This window comes from Chanos chanos, chromosome 16 (genome assembly GCF_902362185.1).
Source record: "Chanos chanos chromosome 16, fChaCha1.1, whole genome shotgun sequence".
Lineage (NCBI taxonomy): Eukaryota > Metazoa > Chordata > Actinopteri > Gonorynchiformes > Chanidae > Chanos > Chanos chanos.
The window spans coordinates 3,107,614-3,128,401 of NC_044510.1; the positions used below are offsets into that span (position 1 = coordinate 3,107,614).

The 20,788-nt window shown below is 40.9% G+C and overlaps 4 non-coding genes across 4 annotated transcripts; all 4 read left to right on the plus strand.

Moving 5' to 3' along the window:
- The first annotated feature begins 495 nt into the window (after positions 1–495).
- On the plus strand, positions 496–568 carry trnar-ccu (transfer RNA arginine (anticodon CCU)). Its single transcript has one exon. It is a non-coding gene; the product is annotated as a tRNA-Arg (tRNA).
- An 800-nt stretch (positions 569–1,368) lies between these two features.
- Positions 1,369–1,441, plus strand: trnar-ccu (transfer RNA arginine (anticodon CCU)). Its single transcript has one exon. It is a non-coding gene; the product is annotated as a tRNA-Arg (tRNA).
- An 800-nt stretch (positions 1,442–2,241) lies between these two features.
- Positions 2,242–2,314, plus strand: trnar-ccu (transfer RNA arginine (anticodon CCU)). The gene has a single exon. It is a non-coding gene; the product is annotated as a tRNA-Arg (tRNA).
- A 14,000-nt stretch (positions 2,315–16,314) lies between these two features.
- Positions 16,315–16,387, plus strand: trnar-ccu (transfer RNA arginine (anticodon CCU)). The gene has a single exon. It is a non-coding gene; the product is annotated as a tRNA-Arg (tRNA).
- The last annotated feature ends 4,401 nt before the right edge of the window (positions 16,388–20,788 follow it).

The following is a 20,788-nucleotide window of genomic DNA, read 5'->3' on the forward strand; positions in this document are numbered from 1 at the left end:
AATAATCAAAACTACAGCGTGTTTTTCCCCAAATATTTTTGGCATATATATATATATATCCTAAAATGAAATAATTTGTTTTCCACATTTATCTTTATACCTTTATTCCACAATGACCAACATGTGTGCTTAGGTGGTTCCGTGGTGTAACAGTTAGTACTCTGAACTCTAAGTCCAGCAATCCAAGTTTAAATCTCGGTGGGACCTTTTCTGACTTTCCAAGTCTTGTTGTGCTATTCAACCTGTGGAAAATCTGTTTTTTGACCCTGCTTCTTCTTGAATGCTAAATGGATCACCTTACACTAGGAGACTGGCATCCCAGTCCGAATACAATACATACTATAGGCGTACTCTTTTCAGACACTGCATGCTGACCACGATGACCAGATCTTTCTGGAACCATCAAACGTGTCCACGTTTAGTTGACACTTGATCTACTCTAATTGGCAACAATGGCTAACGTTAATAATAAGAGCAAAAAGGAAAGGACAACCAGCCCCAGTGGCCTAATGGATAAGGCACTGGCCTCCTAAGCCAGGGATTGTGGGTTCGAGTCCCATCTGGGGTGTTGGTGAGCAGAGTGGCGCAGCGGAAGCGTGCTGGGCCCATAACCCAGAGGTCGATGGATCGAAACCATCCTCTGCTAAGAAACCTTTAGGTGGTTTGGACCAGGTCAGTTTGGCTGAGTGTTGCTGGAAAGGGTTGAAGGACCAAATGAGAAACAACATATGTCGGGCTGCTACAGCATCCATTTCGTGGTCTGTGCTTTAAATGTCATTCCTTAAAGACATTACCCAGCTAAACAATGCAAATTACATTATACACCAAGCTTCATAAAACTACAAGCAGTCTCCGGATTACGAACAACATCCGTTCCCTAAGTCTGTCTTTAAGTCGAATTTGTAGGAGCATGTACATACAGTGCTTATTTAGCGTCAGTCATGCAAATGTTTGTTTTCCACATTTATCTGTATACCTTTGATCCACAATGACCAATAGGCATTATTAGGTGGTTCCATGGTGTAATGGTTAGCACTCTGAACCCAGCAATCTGAGTCCAAATCTAGGTGAGACCTTTTCCAACTATCCTGCCGTGTCTTGTTGTGCTATTCCACCTGTGGAGAATCTGGGTTTTAACCCTGCTTCTTCTTGACTGCTAAATGGGTCACCTTAGACTAGGAGACTGGCATCCCAGTCCTGATACAATACATACTATAGGTGTACTCTTTTCAGACACTGCATGCTGACCATGATGACCAGAACTTTCTGGAACCATCAAACGTGTCCACGTTTAGTTGACACTTGATCTAGTCTAATTGGCAACAATGGCTAACGTTAATAATAAGAGCAAAAAGGAAAGGACAACCAGCCCCAGTGGCCTAATGGATAAGGCACTGGCCTCCTAAGCCAGGGATTGTGGGTTCGAGTCCCATCTGGGGTGTTGGTGAGCAGAGTGGCGCAGCAGAAGCGTGCTGGGCCCATAACCCAGAGGTCGATGGATCGAAACCATCCTCTGCTAAGAAACCTTTAGGTGGTTTGGACCAGGTCAGTTTGGCTGAGTGTTGCTGGAAAGGGTTGAAGGACCAAATGAGAAACAACATATGTCGGGCTGCTACAGCATCCATTTCGTGGTCTGTGCTTTAAATGTCATTCCTTAAAGACATTACCCAGCTAAACAATGCAAATTACATTATACACCAAGCTTCATAAAACTACAAGCAGTCTCCAGATTACGAACAACATCCGTTCCCTAAGTCTATCTTTAAGTTGAATTTGTAGGAGCATGTACATACAGTGCTTATTTAGCGTCAGTCATGCAAATGTTTGTTTTCCACATTTATCTTTATACCTTTGATCCACAATGACCAATAGGCATTATTAGGTGGTTCCATGGTGTAATGGTTAGCACTCTGAACCCAGCAATCTGAGTCCAAATCTAGGTGAGACCTTTTCCAACTTTCCTGCCGTGTCTTGTTGTGCTATTCCACCTGTGGAGAATCTGGGTTTTAACCCTGCTTCTTCTTGACTGCTAAATGGGTCACCTTAGACTAGGAGACTGGCATCCCAGTCCTGATACAATACATACTATAGGTGTACTCTTTTCAGACACTGCATGCTGACCACGATGACCAGAACTTTCTGGAACCATCAAACGTGTCCACGTTTAGTTGACACTTGATCTAGTCTAATTGGCAACAATGGCTAACGTTAATAATAAGAGCAAAAAGGAAAGGACAACCAGCCCCAGTGGCCTAATGGATAAGGCACTGGCCTCCTAAGCCAGGGATTGTGGGTTCGAGTCCCATCTGGGGTGTTGGTGAGCAGAGTGGCGCAGCGGAAGCGTGCTGGGCCCATAACCCAGAGGTCGATGGATCGAAACCATCCTCTGCTAAGAAACCTTTAGTTGGTTTGGACCAGGTCAGTATTGCTGGAAAGGGTTGAAGCACCGACTGAGAAACAACACAGCATCCTGATACAGCATCCGCTTTGTGGTCTGTGCTTCAAGTGAGTAAGACAGGCCTGTGCAGAGGTTTGGGTGGTGATGGAACGGCACAAGAGGAACAAAGAACCAAACATGCCCTCTATTCTTCACAGTCCTACGAGAAAAAATCAGGTCACCTCATTCCACAGACAAGTTCAGATGCTCTTGCCTGACAGTCACAGAGCACAGAAAGGCATTTAATTACTGCTCCGAGCCCAAACGAGCCCACGAGCCCAAACTTTTCTGAAAGCTGCCTTCGGGGGCTGATGCCTGATACAGGCTCCACTTCATTTAAAGACAGTCACACTGACAAGGATGGGATAAGCACAGTGGATCAGCAGTCCATGCCCTGACCCACTCGGACAACTCATCTTATCAGAGCCACTGCCCTCAGCTGCGTCCCGCAAGACATGACAACTGCAATATCTGAGCCTTTAGCTAAACCTATAAGCTCTGGCCTCTTACCTTGTCAATCCTGAAGTTTGTCCATCACAACCGTACCTTTGAGGATGATGCCCATGGATGATGGATTCAGATACAGGGACATAGGATTGTGCCCTCCTTCTGAACTCTGAACAATGAAAATCCCAGTGGCGGCGTGGCAGTAAGACTGCTCTACATGAATGTCCTGAAAAATGCCAAACCCTCTGTCAAACCATTTCTCACATTTCACTGCAATCTTCATAAATGATATGGAACGTATTAAATTGATAGAAAAAGATATGTACAAAGCTAACAATGCGAGAGTCAAAAAAGATTAGGAGGATGCCCTCTAATTTCTCTTGGAAAGTCCTGTAAGAACCAAGTGAAGTACCTGAGGACCGGTCTTCATTTAGAGGATAAGGACACATTGCCTTGGTCTTGTCTGCATTTAGCTGAACCTGGACACGCATGAATAGAGAATGTCATTCCTCAAGGACATTACCCAATCAAACAATCCAAATTAAGCTATACACCAAGCTTCATAAAACTACAAGCAGTCCTCGGGGAACAAACAAGATCCGTTCCCTAAGTCTGCCTTTAAGTCAAATTTGTAGGAACATGTACATACGGTGCTTACTTAACGTCGGTTACTCAAATGTTTGTCTTGGTATAATGGCAGACGGCGTTCTCCTTCCTCGACCAGACGAACCGCTGAAGCCACGCAATGTTTTCATGAGCGTCACAAAGTAGTGTGTGCATTCGTTATTACAAACCATTGTATTTCATTTACATTTTTAATATAATAGACTTTTTTGACAGTCCACTGGTAACCCAGGAACTGCCTGTATACACTATAAATACATATTTACATAGGTACCACTTTACAATAAAACTACCCTTATAAAGGATTCATAAATGGCTTACGATTAGCTTATTAATTAGGTTGTAAACACTATAAATCATTAATTAACAGTTATAAGCTAGTTGTAGCACAGTTTTCATATACTGATGTGGGCTCACTATTTGGCAAGATCATGTTACTGCTGCACTTTTCATCCATCTGTTCTGTTAAATCTCAGATCTTGCTAGTTGCTTAGCTCACTTTACGTAGTCTCTTCATCAGAGAGCACGTTAAAAAGTCTGCTTCATCTCATTTTTATGATCACTGGTTTACTAGTTACTAACTGGAAAAAAGAGAGCCTTACTGTAGAGTGTAAATCACATCACCATTTACTAATGAGCTTCTGGGTTTTCTCCAGAGTGATGACACTGCCTCTTACTTTGCAACAGCACAAACCAGGAGGTAACATATATAACATGCTGATACGGTAGGAGGAAAGTACATCATTCACACAGACAATTACATTTACGGTACACAGATAACAATAACCTGTCAGAAGAATTAACAACACAACACAAAGACTACATGACGAACAATACACATACACTTCTATGGGAAACATAAACTGAACAAAAGCGAAACTGGGGTTAAACAACAGTCCATTGCCCCAAGGCATGCTGGGAAGCTCCAGCCATCTGCCCCCCCTCCTCCCCCTAACATGCATCACAACGTTCCACTTTAATATGATAGCATATGTCATATCAAAACCCGTGATAATAATGAGGACTCAAGTATTTACTCAAGTATTTTTCAGGAGGGATATTTTAACTCTACCAAGTGTCTTTTTTTTTTTTTAAGCAAAAGTACTTCTACTTTTACTTTTGTCATCTCTGTAGTTTATTCTGTAACAGCACAAAAATACATGTCACTCTGACATTTTATCTCGCTCTTTTCTCTTCTCTCATTAAGTTTTATTTTTTCTACACTAACTCTCTACTATACTGATAAAAACTTCACTATGTTACTCAATAACTCCTCTTCAAGAAAACATTATCAATTACATTTCATCACCACGTCAGTCTCAAACAGGAAAACACACTCCAGGAAAGCTGTTCAATCTCATACTGATCAGTCATTCCACTCCACATCTGAGCTGATCCTGTGTGAGACTCTACACTGTGACTCTCTTACGTGTACTGTCTGAAGCCGTGTGTGTGGAGACTATATGAGACAACACTGCATCACAAAAACAGAGAGCTAAAAATGAATGTCTCCTTTCACCAGAAAAACAGTTCACCTTTTACTACAGACACACAAATCTGTCTGTTGGACCAGGGGCTGAGAACCCAGATTTGATAACTGTCCTCTCAAGAAAAGACAGCAGAAAGTCTCTATATTTTTTATTACTTTCTCTATCTTACACTAAGGGTAACTTTGCTTTGGCTTCTCTAAAAGTGTTTTCAGGTAAAAAAAAACAAACAAACATATTGTATTAGTGAAAGTGGGAAAGGACAAGAAAAAATGTAACTCACACTTTCATCAAGTAAATTTAGAGAAAATCTGTAATTAGAGTGATGTGATTTCTTATACTTAATGTCTTGGGAGAAAATATAAAAAAAAGCCATCTGCTATATCTCTTTTATCGGCCTAGTTTCACTGTTGTTTGAAGGACAGTAATAATAAAAACCCTCATATCATGAGTAAGAACTTAGAGAACACAAGGTGTAAATGTTCACTGCACTTTTTCACGTACAAATTCATAGAATCTTCACTTATTTGGGTATGCTGACACATGATTCAGTATGTGAAACTCATCAAAATTTTAAGAAATTCCCAAAGAGTAAATCAAATCCTTGGATAGGACTTGAATCACAACTAAGTCTTACAGTCGTGTACTAAAACTGACACAACAAACTGATGATAGTGCTCCATCATTTATTGTTCCAAAATAAAAGGGGAAATTAAAGGATGAATGTATGATGATGTGGACAGAAGGAAGAAAAAGAATGCAGAATGAAGGACTGAAGAGAGCTGGTAACGAGGGAGGGCGTCTATGAAATCGTAGAAAATGTTCATTTAGACACCCCGCCTTCTGCCAGATCAGCTCGTATCGCTCTGTGATTGGCTGGAGTTTGGACGCAGAGCACAAGCTGGTCATAAATCTGCTGAAGTGTCCGTCGGTCCTGAGGGGACACACGTGAGTTACAATACTGATAAATATGCAAATTCAGTTCTAAAACACTGGTTATTGTCTTAAAACAGCATTTTTCAGATCCACTTGTAAAGATCCACAGGACAAAAATTCATTAACCCATCACTAATGCACCTGATACAACTGGTCTACCAGTCAGCACCCTCTAAATGATGTAAAGGAGGAACATTCACATGGACATGGGCTACATTAGACATGTGCCATTCAGTGGGTCCTCAGGCCTGGGTTTGAAAAGGAAGAAGCTTGAATACTCCTACTCCTGAATAAAGAGGCCAGTCTGCTCAGAACCACTTACAGTCAAACTGGTGAAGTTCTGCTTCTGCTGATCCATCATTAGCATCTGAGGATTAAAGAGAAAGATGGAGAGATCATAAGAAAGAGCAAAATCCTGGTGTACTGTACATAAGAGAAATATTCCAATGTTAACTCTCATGGAGAGAAGGCTCCTCACACTTACAGTAAAAGCTTCAAAAAGGCCAGAGAGTCTCAGAGGAAAATCCTGGATTCCAAGGCTTTGGGAATACAGACTGTAACCAACCAACAAACAAAACAGTTTAAAACTTTCCCCTTGATTAAATCCACTTGTCACTTGATGTATCACAAAGGTGATGTGTACCACATATATATAGACCGAGGTTGAAGTTGTTGTTTTTTTTTTAAATTTCACACATTACTTTTAACAACAACTGCAGAGGACAAGGGAAAACTCACCATATGGAAGGCACCTCTATGGCCTCAACTGGTACATGTGCAAAGATCTGCTGAGAAAAAACATCATTTGGTTACAAATGAGACGAAACACTCAGAGCATTGTAAGAATCTAACGACCATAGCAAAACCATAGCAAAAACTGTTTTGAAGCAGACATGTTAGTTCCGACCAATGGAAAGAGAAGCTTTTTTACCTGAGGGCCAGCAGCACCTGTGAAATCTCTTGAATCAGGGCCTAGGGATGGACCTGTGGGGGAACCTGGGGCAAATGCTGGGGGCTGAGTTGGGGCAATTCCATGGGCTGGTCCACAGCCAAATCCCAAGGACAGTCTGTGAGAGAACCCTGGGATTGATTTGTGGAAAACCATGGGGGTGGTCCAGGAGCAAATCCAGCTTGTGGTCCAGGGACATATCCAGCGGTATTAGCTTCCACTGCTATGCTGATGACACACAGTTGTATGTCTCAGCGAAGCCAGACGAGAGACACCAACTTAACAAAATTGAGGAATGTCTAAAGGATATTAGGCACTGGATGCTTACGAATTTCCTCTCACTCAACACTGAAAAAACAGAAGTACTTGTACTAGGATCACATGCAGCTAGGAGTAAGCTTTCCGACCACATAGTTACTCTGGATGGCCTTTCTCTTTCATTAGGTGCAGCAGTAAAAGATCTTGGTGTAATTATTGACCCCAGTCTTTCATTTGAAGCTCATGTAGATAATATTACCAGGATAGCCTTCTTTCATCTTAGAAATATTAACAAGATAAGAAATGCATTGTCATTTCAAGATGCTGAAAAATTGGTTCATGCTTTCATTACCTCTAGATTAGACTACTGTAATGCCTTACTGTCTGGATGCTCTACTAGGTGTATAAATAAGCTACAGTTAGTTCAGAATGCAGCAGCCAGAGTTCTTACTAGAACCAAAAAATATGATCACATCACCCCTATCTTATCCACACTGCACTGGCTCCCAGTCAAATCTCGTATTGATTATAAAATCTTACTATTAACATATAGAGCATTAAATGGTCTTGCGCCACAGTACCTGCGCGAACTCCTGGTCTTTTATGATCCACCACGCCTACTTAGATCAAAAGGTGCAGGCTATTTGTTGGTACCTCGAGTTATGATGGCTACAGCAGGGGGCAGAGCCTTCTCTTACAGAGCCCCACAGTTATGGAATAGCCTCCCAATTAATGTTCGAGACTCAGACACAGTCTCTATGTTTAAGTCAAGGCTGAAAACTTATCTGTTTAGCCAAGCCTTTTGCTAATAGCTCTTTACTAGGCAAAGGAGCAGATCTGGAGGGTTCTCGGGCATAGATTGTTTGGTGAACTGGGATGTTTGGATGCTGTCGCCCCCCCACTTTAACATGTTCACTCAGGTTTGTTGACTGTGGAGTGGGTGGCCGCCTTGTGTCCCAGAGTGCCATCATGTCCATATTACCTTCTAGCTCTCCCTTTTAGCTATGCTGTACTAGTTAGTCTTGCTGGAGTCCCTGCCTGCACTCGGCACACGATGTATATTTACCTCAACCATTATGTGGAAATGAACATCTAACAATGTCCCTCTCTCTCTCTCTCTCTCTCTCTCTCTCTCTCTCTCTCTCTCTCTCTCTCTGTCGAGCCACACATGCTACTCCTGAGACACCAGTGATCCTGACTCCTCCCGCCCTGTGGACTGATCCATCCTGGTGTCATCATCTTCCATCCCCCGTCAGCCTCCTGTCTACATCACCATCCCCTTTGTTCATGCCCCAATTTATTTTCAGCTGTAACTGCCCACGTGGTCGGCACCTATTGCACACCTGTCTGACCAAGGAGGGGTCTCCTCTCTCTGTGGTCCTCCTCAAGATTTCTCCCATTTTCCCATTTCCCTCTTGGGTTTTTGGGGAGTTTTTTCTTGCCCGCCATGAGGATTAAGTCAGGGGTTGCCGTCATATTTTGATTTGACTGTTGTGGCCTGTAAAGCCCCTTGAGACTGTAAACAGTGATATTGGGCTCTAAATAAACTTGAACTTGAACTTGAACTTGAATTTGGTGCAAATCCTGGTGGTGGTGGTCGAGGGGTAGATCCGGTGGATGGTCCAGGGTTAAATACAGGAGCTGAATCCGTGGAAATTCCTGGTGGTGGTGAGGGATTAAAACCAGGGGTTGTGCAAGATTAAAGTCCAGGTGGTGGTCCAGGTGGAAATCCCGGGGGTGGACCAGGTGCAAATCCCGGGGGTGGACGAGGTGCAAATCCTGGTTGTGGTCCAGGTGCAAATCCTGGGGGTGGCCTACAGGCAAAGCCAGGGGGTGGTCCAGAGGCGAATCCTGGAGGTGGTCTGGGATTAAATCCAGGGGGTGGTCCGGGATTAAATCCAGGGGGTGGCCTACAGGCAGATCCTGGGGGTGGTCCATACGCAAATCCTGGAGGTGGTCCAGGAGCAAATCCAGGCGGTGGCCCACGGGCAAATCCTGGGGGTGGTCCGGGATTAAATCCTGGAGGTGGTCCAGGGGCAAATCCAGGAGGTGGTCTGGGATTAAATCCAGGGGGTGGTCCGGGATTAAATCCAGGGGGTGGCCTACAGGCAAATCCTGGGGGTGGTCCATGGGCAAATCCTGGAGGTGGTCCAGGAACAAATCCAGGTGGTGGTCCAGGATTAAATCCTGGTGGTGCTCCGGGATTAAATCCTGGAGGTGGTCCGGGATTAAATCCTGGAGGTGGTCCATGGGCAAATCCTGGAGGTGGTCCAGGAACAAATCCAGGTGGTGGTCCAGGATTAAATCCTGGTGGTGCTCCGGGATTAAATCCTGGAGGTGGTCCGGGATTAAATCCTGGAGGTGGTCCAGGGGCAAATCCAGGAGTTGGTCCTGAAGGAAACCCTGGAGGAGGCCTTGGTTCGGTGGGAATTCTGATGGAGTGGGTCTCCTCATGCTCCTCAAACGCCACCACTCCGTCCCGTCCAAATGACATAATGTTGTATGACCTCGTCACCTTTTTCTGCTGTGATACACACCAAACAGACATGATTAAAACACCAGTTTGCATATTAATGGATCACAATAAATTGACTTTTGCATCTGACAGCTGGACAAACTCTTACTTTGAATCCAAAAAACCTTTTGGTGACTGACTTGGCCTCCTGGCGGTAGGATGTCACCCTCAGAATTTGCCCTTGAAAGCGCTAAAACACAAAATACAGACACTCGATGGTCATGACAAACAAAGAGACTGAAAAAGACTGACTTCAGAAGATAATAGACCAACATAAATGAGCCTCAGAATTTACCTTCATGCAAGTGACATCCTGCACTATTGCAAAGCACTCCGGAGGATCCTGGAGAATAAGCATTGAAAACAAACATTGAAGAAGAACAACAAACATATTTCTTACAGTTCAGTGACACAGAGGCCATAGATGAAGACCCTGTGACACTTTCATATGTATAAGTTCACTACCTCTGCATTCAGGGTAAAATACTCCCGCGTTGAGATCCACCAGCGCTGGCTCATAGCTCCTCTGACCAGGTCCAGGTGCTGGTATTTCATCTCACAAAACTGTACAAACACCAGAAAATGTACAAAAAGTAATTAAAACCACTCATGAATATGTGTTTATGAAAGAAAATGAACTCAAATCCGTAAATAACAGTTTTGGAAGCGTACCACTGAATCGTTTAACCGAATGAATCGTGACATCTCGAAACATCGTGCAAGGTCTGTGCTTTCAATTTCGGCGGGGTACTGTTGTCACGGAAACAAAAATAAACAATGAAAACAAGCAGATTAATACGAAGATACATGCCCTTTACCTCCACAAACAGCAAATTTACCAGTGCAACTGTGTACAATAACTTCACTAAGAGTACAAGAAATTCCACCAAACTTACTCCTCTAACATGTTCAAAATGTGGAGCCTGATTCTTCTGTGATGACCATGCTCTCTCTCCTGTGCTGAGGACACATCTGAAAATCTGCAATGTGGGAAAAGAACTTCATTAAACTTTAATGTAGTAAAACACAGACAGTAGTTCACATCTTCTCCGTCAACACTAAAACACCTCCTTCAAATGCTAGTGAGCGGGTAAATATTTTTCACAATATGCAGCACTGGGGATGAGAGCCAGTCCTTGGACTTTGCAAATAACTCTTTTGAAACAAAAAGACTAAAAATCAACAGTTCTGTCTGCTCTACTTGTCCTTTGTTGCAGGGAAAGAGACTGAAATCTTACTGTAACTGGCATCCAGAGTCCACAGTCTAATGGTCTGTAAACAGAAGGAAAGAGTTGTTCCTTCAATGCCCTCTGCACCTATGGAACAAAAGGGCAAATCAGAGGTCTGTTACACTGAGATTCTCCAAAGTTCCTCGCTTCATCATCAAAGATAAATAGATAGAAATACATATAAGTACAGTATACACAAATAAGAGAGAAATGATTTCTCACCATAACAACGACCAATGGATCACAGTGCACAATGTTATAGGGAAACTTCTGCACAGACTCATTCTTTGGATTCTTCTGCTATACAGGAAATATGATCACAAAAGATTAGTCAGACGTTTTGGAACCATAAGACTCCACACACCACAATATATTCATAGATTACTGTATGCACACTCTATACATACTTCAAGATCTCACTTTCTCTCACATTCTCTCAAAATATTCTTTTATGGAAGTGTACATATAGTGATGAAAGCAGTCCCGAAGATAAAACAGACCAATCAGAAGACTCCAACTAGAAGTCAACTCTTAGGAAGTTGGATTAAAGAAACTGATGGAACTGACTGAAATAGAGTGCTCTGTTAAGAAAATGCACAGTATGAACAATATTACTTTGACAGCGACCAAGGGTCCACAGTATCGGGGGCTGTAGACAAAAGGCAACAGTTGCCCGTTCTGAGAATTCAGCTCCTACAGAAGAGAAATGACCATAAAAAAGCCAAATCAGAACATTTTCATTCTGACTCTCCCCAAGGCTATTTCTTTAATCATTAGCCCCAATAACCCAGAATTCTTAAAGGGGAAAAGATGTCTACCTCTGCTTTGGTGACATCACACAGCTCTGCGTCCTTTCCAAAAGTCCGATGTCTCACGGAGTCGTCTGTCAGATCGGTGACACACTCCACAGCGATGGCTAGGCCCACACTCTCTATGGTTACTGATACAAGAGAAACGACCCGTCACTGGAGAATACATTGGTAAAAACAAACGAGCTGTCCTGCAACTCCTGTTCTGGGATTCAATGAGCAAAGAGCAGATTTTTGCACTGAGACAACCTAGCAGTGTTTTCCTTACAAGTTCACAATACAAAAGTACTGAAAATATTGGTCTGAATATTTGAAACCTCTATTTTTAGTTACTTAATAATACAGGAACACTAATTTGTTGGTTCTCATCTCAGTATGAATGTATTTAGCCTGTGTACTTTAAAGAACATTAATACTAATTGTCATTGTCAGATCATTGCTCGTTTTTTGGGGGGGGGGGGGTGCTCACGGCGCACGTGCAAAAACTTAGTAACGGTTGCCACAGCAATGGAAAACCAAGATGGAGCGAAACATAGAACGTTACCATGGCAGCGCATCAATTAAATCACCTTTGTCAAATGAAGAGTACTTTTAGCTAATCTTAAATAGCCTAGTTAATCCAGTTACATATTTTATCTAATGATGCTATTTAAATCCTTTAAATAAGTTTAGATACCCTCGTCAGTTGTCTGGCGTTTAGTCTCCGCCGTTTGCTTTTCCCGGTCACTGCGTCCATCGTCATCCCGCAACCTAGAAAACAAATAAAAAGCTCCCACCGCAGCGGCAGCTAAACTGGCGGTATAAATCACCGGCCGTAGTTTCAGCTGGCCAAAGCGGTTTGTTAAAACGGCAAAGTGAACCTGCATTTGTGATGTTATGTATAAACAGTACACAAAGATCAAAAGTTAAAAATTAATTAAAATTACAAATATGTCGTCTTTTAGATGTTGTCTAAACCTCAAATGTAATTATAAATATGAATGATGTAGCCGCTAATACAGCAAGACGTTCGCTGCTTCCCCGCAGATATCTTTGTGAGCTAACGTAGGTCCTCGGCGAAGATCCGTTGAATTAAGTTATATTTTTGATATATTAAATTGATATTTTTGAAAAGTGTTACTAATCGATCAAATAATTCGTTGTCGGTAGTAAAGTTTCAACGGTGGTTTCAGAGTTGAAGAGTAGCTTGATGTAGGAAGAGAAATATCACAGCTGTCTGATCGCTTTGGTGTCGGTTCACGACTGAGATTCTTTGTCATTTTTTGGCTTTTTGCAGCATTCTGTGGAACGTTCAGTGCATTCTATTTTCGACGGCATAATTCGAAAATGTAATTACGTTTCTCAATGTTTGCTAATGGCTTGTTCTCTGCGCTTAAATTGACGAACAGCAACCTTTCTTTCTCGCGGGCCATGTGCGTTTTCGGGGTGTTCATTTCTTTGCCAAATGAAAGTTGCACAAAGGGTAAAACTAAATAATTAACGTCCTCTTAAAGTAAATCATACAAAAGACAATGCACAGACGCTCTTTAGAATCGGGTTAAGGTGTGTGTAAGCCTGTCAGCTCATTTGTCGATAAGTCGCAATTCATCAATGGCCATGCGACAGGTGATGTGTAGTAAGTCCAGTCCTCTCTAGCGCACTATGGTGTTGCACTAATTCGGTCGGGTCTTTCGTTTTCATCGTTTCATACATTTCAGCCGACGACGAGTATTTTCAAGAGGTTTTAATTGGCCTTGAAGTGGATTTCTTTTCTGAAACACGTGGCCTTCCCAATCGCATAGATTCTTTCTTTTAAAATGTCGATCGCCAGACACAGTGCCATTACAAATACGCGAGTATTTCTTTCTCATGACAAATTAGCACATATTTAATTATATACCGCCTCATTTGCAAATTTAAACATAAATTTTCAGAAAACTTGTAATATTAAAAATAGTAGGCTATAAGTAATCAGCTGAGGAAGTTCCATGGTGACATCTATTAGTTAAAATGTTTACCTTATTCACCTGTAGAGTCTCGCCTTAAAGCCAAATGAAATATACAGGAACATGGGATAAGACGTCCTCCTTAAGAGAAATGTCCGAGAAATACAGAAAGAGAAAGAGAAATTTTTCTCATTTTCAGTTACAAAAATAGGTATATGTATAAAGCATGTATGTTAATGTCCTACTTCACCACTTTCTCACTCAAACGTATTCTTTTGCTGTAAAATCGTTTTGTTGTTGTTGTTGTTGTTGTTTGGGTTTCTTTATTTGTTCTGAGGTTTTTTTGTTTTGTTTTCTAGGTAAAGTAAGTAATACACACTTGCTTAAACCTGCTAGTTTATGCTTATAGCACTGATTAGGCTATGTCAAGTTCTTATCAAATATAATTCACTGTTTTTCATGCCAAATATTTCACAGGAACCAGTTTCAATCTACTGACTTATAACATTACTCTGTAAATGCAAACATCATACATAACAAGGACAGGCAGTGATGCAAATACATAACGAGGACAGGCAGTGATGCAAATCAAGTCTTTATTTATTTATGTGAAAGTTTTAACAAAAACATGATGAAAATCTACAACAGCCTCCGGTGGGGAGATTTGTCACAAATACAAACAAACATGTATTGTTAACAGGGATGGATAAAGTAAAAGTAGAAGTACTCTTCTGCGATGGACTGGCGACCTGTCCAGGGTGTTTCCCTGCCTTCTGCCCAATGAATGCTGGGATAGGCTCCAACACCCCCATGACCCTACTTAGATAATGAGTGAGTGAGTGAGTGAGTGAGTAGAAGTACTCTTGCAAAAAAAAGTACTCTAAGTAGAGTTAAAGTGACAACTGTTTTTGTAAATTGCAAATGAGTGACTGTTTTACTCTTACTTAAGTATTTTTCAGGAAGGATACTTTAACTCTACTTAGAACACATTTTTTTTTAGCAAGAGTACTTCTACTTTTACTTTATCCACCCTTGATTATTATGGACAGAATCTATGTATCCCTCAATCCAAGTTCAGAGCATGCTCTCAATACTTCATCTCTCATGGCCTCTAATGCCCTCTACTGGCCAATTCAATGTAATTGAAGTTAACTGTATTTGGGGACAAAAATGAATGTCTGCAGCTGATGCTAAACATTAATTTCACTGCCATTAAGGAGAATGGATACCATAGCGAGCATGAATTCACGTGTTTTATATTTGTGTGTGTGTGTTTAATATAATTACACATCACAGTTAGGGGTTTGAGAATGTTTATGTCTTGATAGGAATGCTCAAAATGAAAATAGATTATTTAAGTGTACCATCGAGGACAAGATATTACCAAATGCTATGTTACTTTAGAGGTCAGAGAGATGACAGAGGTCTGTCTGTGTACAAAGAACAGAACACTGCTACACAGCACACACTGGGACAGAGGGGCAGTTTTACAAACAGTCTGTTATAACACACTGCATCCAGTCAACAGTGGCCCTTTGGTCAGAATCTGACTGTTGATGAGCAGGATAGAGGTAGAGACGGGCTACAAACTATAGTAGACACCTATATAGTTTACCCATATGGTAGACAAACCTCATAAAGTGAGTGTATGCCCAAGGAAGGTGTATCTAATAAAGTGGATGGTGATCGTATACTTGCATTTACATTTATTCATTTAGCAGATGCTATTATCAGAAGTAACCTCCAAAACAGGCAGGTAACAAATCAAATATGGCCGTGTATTGGATGGTATATTGTATATTGTCTGTACTGTACACTGTGTTGTGTTGAATATTCTTATTATATTCTCATGCTACTGTTGATTAAGTTATACATTGTGTATTGCACATTGTGTTGACTACAGGCAGGGAAAACCAGCATGAATAAGAATTCCAAACTGTATGATATTACAAATAAAATTCTTGCATATTTAATCTTGCAATTAGCATGAGTTCACATAGAAAACTTCATAGTGAATTTTCTGTTATGATGATGTTAATGTGTGATGCCAGTGAATTTATCATTTCTTACAATATATGAAAAAACATGTTACTAAAAAAACAAACAAACTATGATTTTGGAATTGACAATTTTGTGCTTTTGAATGTTAGACATGAAAAGTCTGATTAAATAATCAAAACTACAGCGTGTTTTTCCCCAAATATTTTTGGCATATATATATATATATATATATATGTATATATATATATATATATATCCTAAAATGAAATAATTTGTTTTTGCACATTTATCTTTATACCTTTATTCCACAATGACCAACATGTGCGCTTAGGTGGTTCCGTGGTGTAACAGTTAGTACTCTGAACTCTAAATCCAGCAATCCAAGTTTAAATTTCGGTGGGACCTTTTCTGACTTTCCTGCCACGTCTTGTTGTGCTATTCAACCTGTGGAAAATCTGTTTTTTGACCCTGCTTCTTCTTGAATGCTAAATGGATCACCTTACACTAGGAGACTGGCATCCCAGTCCTAATACAATACATACTATAGGTGTACTCTTTTCAGACACTGCATGCTGACCACGATGACCAGAACTTTCTGGAACCATCAAACGTGTCCACGTTTAGTTGACACTTGATCTAGTCTAATTGGCAACAATGGCTAACGTTAATAATAAGAGCAAAAAGGAAAGGACAACCAGCCCCAGTGGCCTAATGGATAAGGCACTGGCCTCCTAAGCCAGGGATTGTGGGTTCGAGTCCCATCTGGGGTGTTGGCGAGCAGAGTGGCGCAGCGGAAGCGTGCTGGGCCCATAACCCAGAGGTCGATGGATCGAAACCATCCTCTGCTAAGCATCCTTTAGCTGGTTTGGACCAGGTCAGTATTGCTGGAAAGGGTCGAAACAACACATATTAGGCTGATACAGCATCCGCTTTGTGGTCTGTGCTTCAAGTGAGTAAGACAGGCCTGTGCAGAGGTTTGGGTGGTGATGGAACGGCGCAAGAGGAACAAAGAACCGAACATGCCCTCTATTCTTCGCAGTCCCACGAGAAAATTCAGATCACCTCATTCCACACACAAGTTCAGATGCTCTTGCCTGACAGTCACAGAGCACAGAAAGGCATTTAATTACTGCTCCCCACGAGCCCAAACTTTTCTGAAAGCTGCCTTCGGGGGCTGATGCCTGATACAGGCTCCACTTCATTTAAAGACAGTCACACTGACAAGGATGGGATAAGCACAGTGGATCAGCAGTCCATGCCCTGACCCACTCGGACAACTCATCTTATCAGAGCCACTGCCCTCAGCTGCGTCCCGCAAGACATGACAACTGCAATATCTGAGCCTTTAGCTAAACTTATAAGCTCTGGCCTCTTACCTTGTCAATCCTGAAGTTTGTCCATCACAACCGTACCTTTGAGGATGATGCCCATGGATGATGGATTCAGATACAGGGACATAGGATTGTGCCCTCCTTCTTAACTATGAACAATGAAAATCCCAGTGGTGACATGTGAAGATATGTACAAAGCTAACGATGCGAGAGTCAAAAAAGATTAGGAGGATGCCGTCTAATTTCTCTTGGAAAGTCCTGTAAGAACCAAGTGAAGTACCTGAGGACTGGTCTTCATTTAGAAGATAAGGACACATTGCCTTGGTCTTGTCTGCATTTAGCTGAACCTGGACACGCATGAATAGAGAATGTCATTCCTTAAAAACATTATCCAATCAAACAATGCAAATTAAGTTATACACCAATCTTCATAAAACTACAAGCAGTCCCCGGGTTACGAACAACATCCGTTCCCTAAGTCTGTCTTTAAGTCGAATCTGTAGGAACATGTACATACGGTGCTTATTTAGCATCAGTTACTCAAATGTTTGTCTTGGTATAATGGCAGACGGCGTTCTCCTTCCTCGACCAGACGAACCGCTGAAGCCACGCAATGTTTTCATGAGCGTCACAAAGTAGTGTGTGCATTCGTTATTACAAACCATTGTATTTCATTTATATTTTTAATATAATAGACTTTTTTGACAGTCCACTGGTAACCCAGGAACTGCCTGTATACACTATAAATACATATTTACATAGGTACCCCTTTACAATAAGACTACCCTTATAAAGGATTCATAAATGGCTTACGATTAGCTTATTAATTAGGTTGTAAACACTTTATAAATCATTCATGAACAATTATAAGCGAGTTGTAACACAGTTTTCATATATTAATGTGGGCTCACTATTTGGCAAGATCATGTTCCTGCAGCACTTTTCATCCATCTATTCTGATAAATCTCAGATCTTGCTAGTTGCTTAGCTTACTTCATGTAGTCCCTTTATCAGTGAGCATGTTAAACTGTCAGCTTCATCTCGTTTTTATGACCATTTATTTATTAGTTACCAGCTGGAAAAAAGAGAGCCTTACTGTAGAGTGTAAATCACATCACCATTTACTAATGAGCTTCTGGGTTTTCTCCAGAGTGATGACACTGCCTTTTACTTTGCAACAGCACAAACCAGGAAGTAACATACATAACATGCTAATACAATAGGAGGAAAGTACATCATTCACGCAGACAATTACATTTACGGTACGCAGATAACATTAACCTGTCAGAAGAATTAACAACACAACACAAAGACTACATGACGAACAATACACATACACTTCTATGGGAAACATAAACTGAACAATAGCAAACTGGGGTTAAACAGTCCAGCGCCCCAAAGCATGCTGGGTAGCTCCACCCATCTGCCCCCCCCCAACATGCATCACAATGTACCACTTTAATATGATAGCATATGTCATATCAAAACCCGTGATAATAATGAGGACTCAAGTATTTACTCAAGTATTTTTCAGGAGGGATATTTTAACTCTACCAAGTGTCATTTTTTTTTTTAAGCAAAAGTACTTCTACTTTTACTTTTGTCATCTCTGTAGTTTATTCTGTAACAGCATAAAAATACACGTCACTCTGACATTTTATCTCGCTCTTTTCTCTTCTCTCATTAAGTTTTATTTTTTCTACACAAACTCTCTATTATACTGACAAGAACTTCACTATGTTACTCAATAACTCCTCTTAAAGGTATAGTGGCAAATTATCTCAATGCAACGGCATGAATAATAATGTAAAAAAAAGTCTATAGCATCCTGGAAGGGACACAAAATTATGGAGGAGTATCACATTTACATTTTCGGCTCTACATGCATCAGCTGCGGTCCACAAAACTAAAAAAAAAAATCCCATTTAATTATTGATGTTAAACTCGTGAATAATCGAATCTGTGAAAGTTAAACCCACGAATGTGTTGGGCTGACTATAATAAGAAAAAATTGATCATTGTCTTCATCAGGTTATTTCAAGAAAACATTATCAATTACATTTCATCACCACGTCAGTCTCAAACAGGAAAACACACTCCAGTAAAGCTGTTCAATCTCATACTGATCAGTCATTCCACTCCACATCTGAGCTGATCCTGTGTGAGACTGTACACTGTGACTCTCTTATGTGTACTGTCTGAAGCCGTGTGGGGAGAGTATATGAGACAAAACTGCATCACAAAAACAGAGAGCTAAAAATGAATGTCTCCTTTCACCAGGAAAACAGTTCACCTTTTACTACAGACACACAAATCTGTCTCTTGGACCAGGGGCTGAGAACCCAGATTTGATAACTGTCCTCTCAAGAAAAGACAGCAGAAAGTCTCTATATTTTTTATTACTTTCTCTATCTTACACTAAGGGTAACTTTGCTTTGGCTTCTCTAAAAGTGTTTTCAGGTAAAAAAAACAAAAAAAAAAAACATATTGTATTAGTGAAAGTGGGAAAGGACAAGAAAAAATGTAACTCACACTTTCATCAAGTAAATTTAGAGAAAATCTGTAATTAGAGTGATGTGATTTCTTATACTTAATGTCTTGGGGGAAAATATAAAAAAAAGCCATCTGCTATATCTCTTTTATCGGCCTAGTTTCACTGTTGTTTGAAGAACAGTAATAAAAAAAACCCCTCATACCGTGAGTAAGAACTTAGAGAACACAAGGTGTAAATGTTCACTGCACTTTTTCACGTACAAATTCATAGAATCTTCACTTATTTGGGTATGCTGACACATGATTCAGTATGTGAAACTCATCAAAATTTTAAGAAATTCCCAAAGAGTAAATCAAATCCTTGGATAGGACTTGAATCACAACTAAGTCTTACAGTCGTGTACTAAAACTGACACAACAAACTGATGATAGTGCTCCATCATTTATTGTTCCAAAATAAAAGGGGAAATTAAAGGATGAATGTATGATGATGTGGACAGAAGGAAGAAAAAGAATGCAGAATGAAGGACTGAAGAGAGCTGGTAACGAGGGAGGGCGTCTATGAAATCGTAGAAAATGTTCATTTAGACACCCCGCCTTCTGCCAGATCAGCTCGTATCGCTCTATGATTGGCTGGAGTTTGGACGCAGAGCACAAGCTGGTCATAAATCTGCTGAAGTGTCCGTCGGTCCTGAGGGGACACACGTGAGTTACAATACTGATAAATATGCAAATTCAGTTCTAAAACACTGGTTATTGTCTTAAAACAGCATTTTTCAGATCCACTTGTGAAGATCCACAGGACAAAAATTCATTAACCCATCACTAATGCACCTGATAGAACTGGTCTAGCAGTCAGCACCCTCTAAATGATGTAAAGGAGGAACATTCACATGGACATGGGCTACATTGGACATGTGCTATTCAGTGGGTCCTCAGGCCTGGGTTTGAAAAGGAAGGAGCTTGAATACTCCTACTCCTGAATAAAGAGACTAGTCTGCTCAGAACCACTTACAGTCAAACTGGCAAAGTTCTGCTTCTGCTGATCCATCGTTAGCATCTGAGGATTAAAGAGAAAGATGGAGATATCATAAGACAGAGCAAAATCCTGGTGTGCTGCACATAAGAGAAATATTCCAATGTTAACTCTCATGGAGAGAAGGCTCCTCACACTTACAGTAAAAGCTTCAAAAAGGCCAGAGAGTCTCAGAGGAAAATCCTGGATTCCAAGGCTTTGGGAATACAGACTGTAACCAACCAACAAACAAAACAGTTGAAAACTTTCCCCTTGATTAAATCCACTTGTCACTTGATGTATCACAAAGGTGATGTGTACCATATATATAT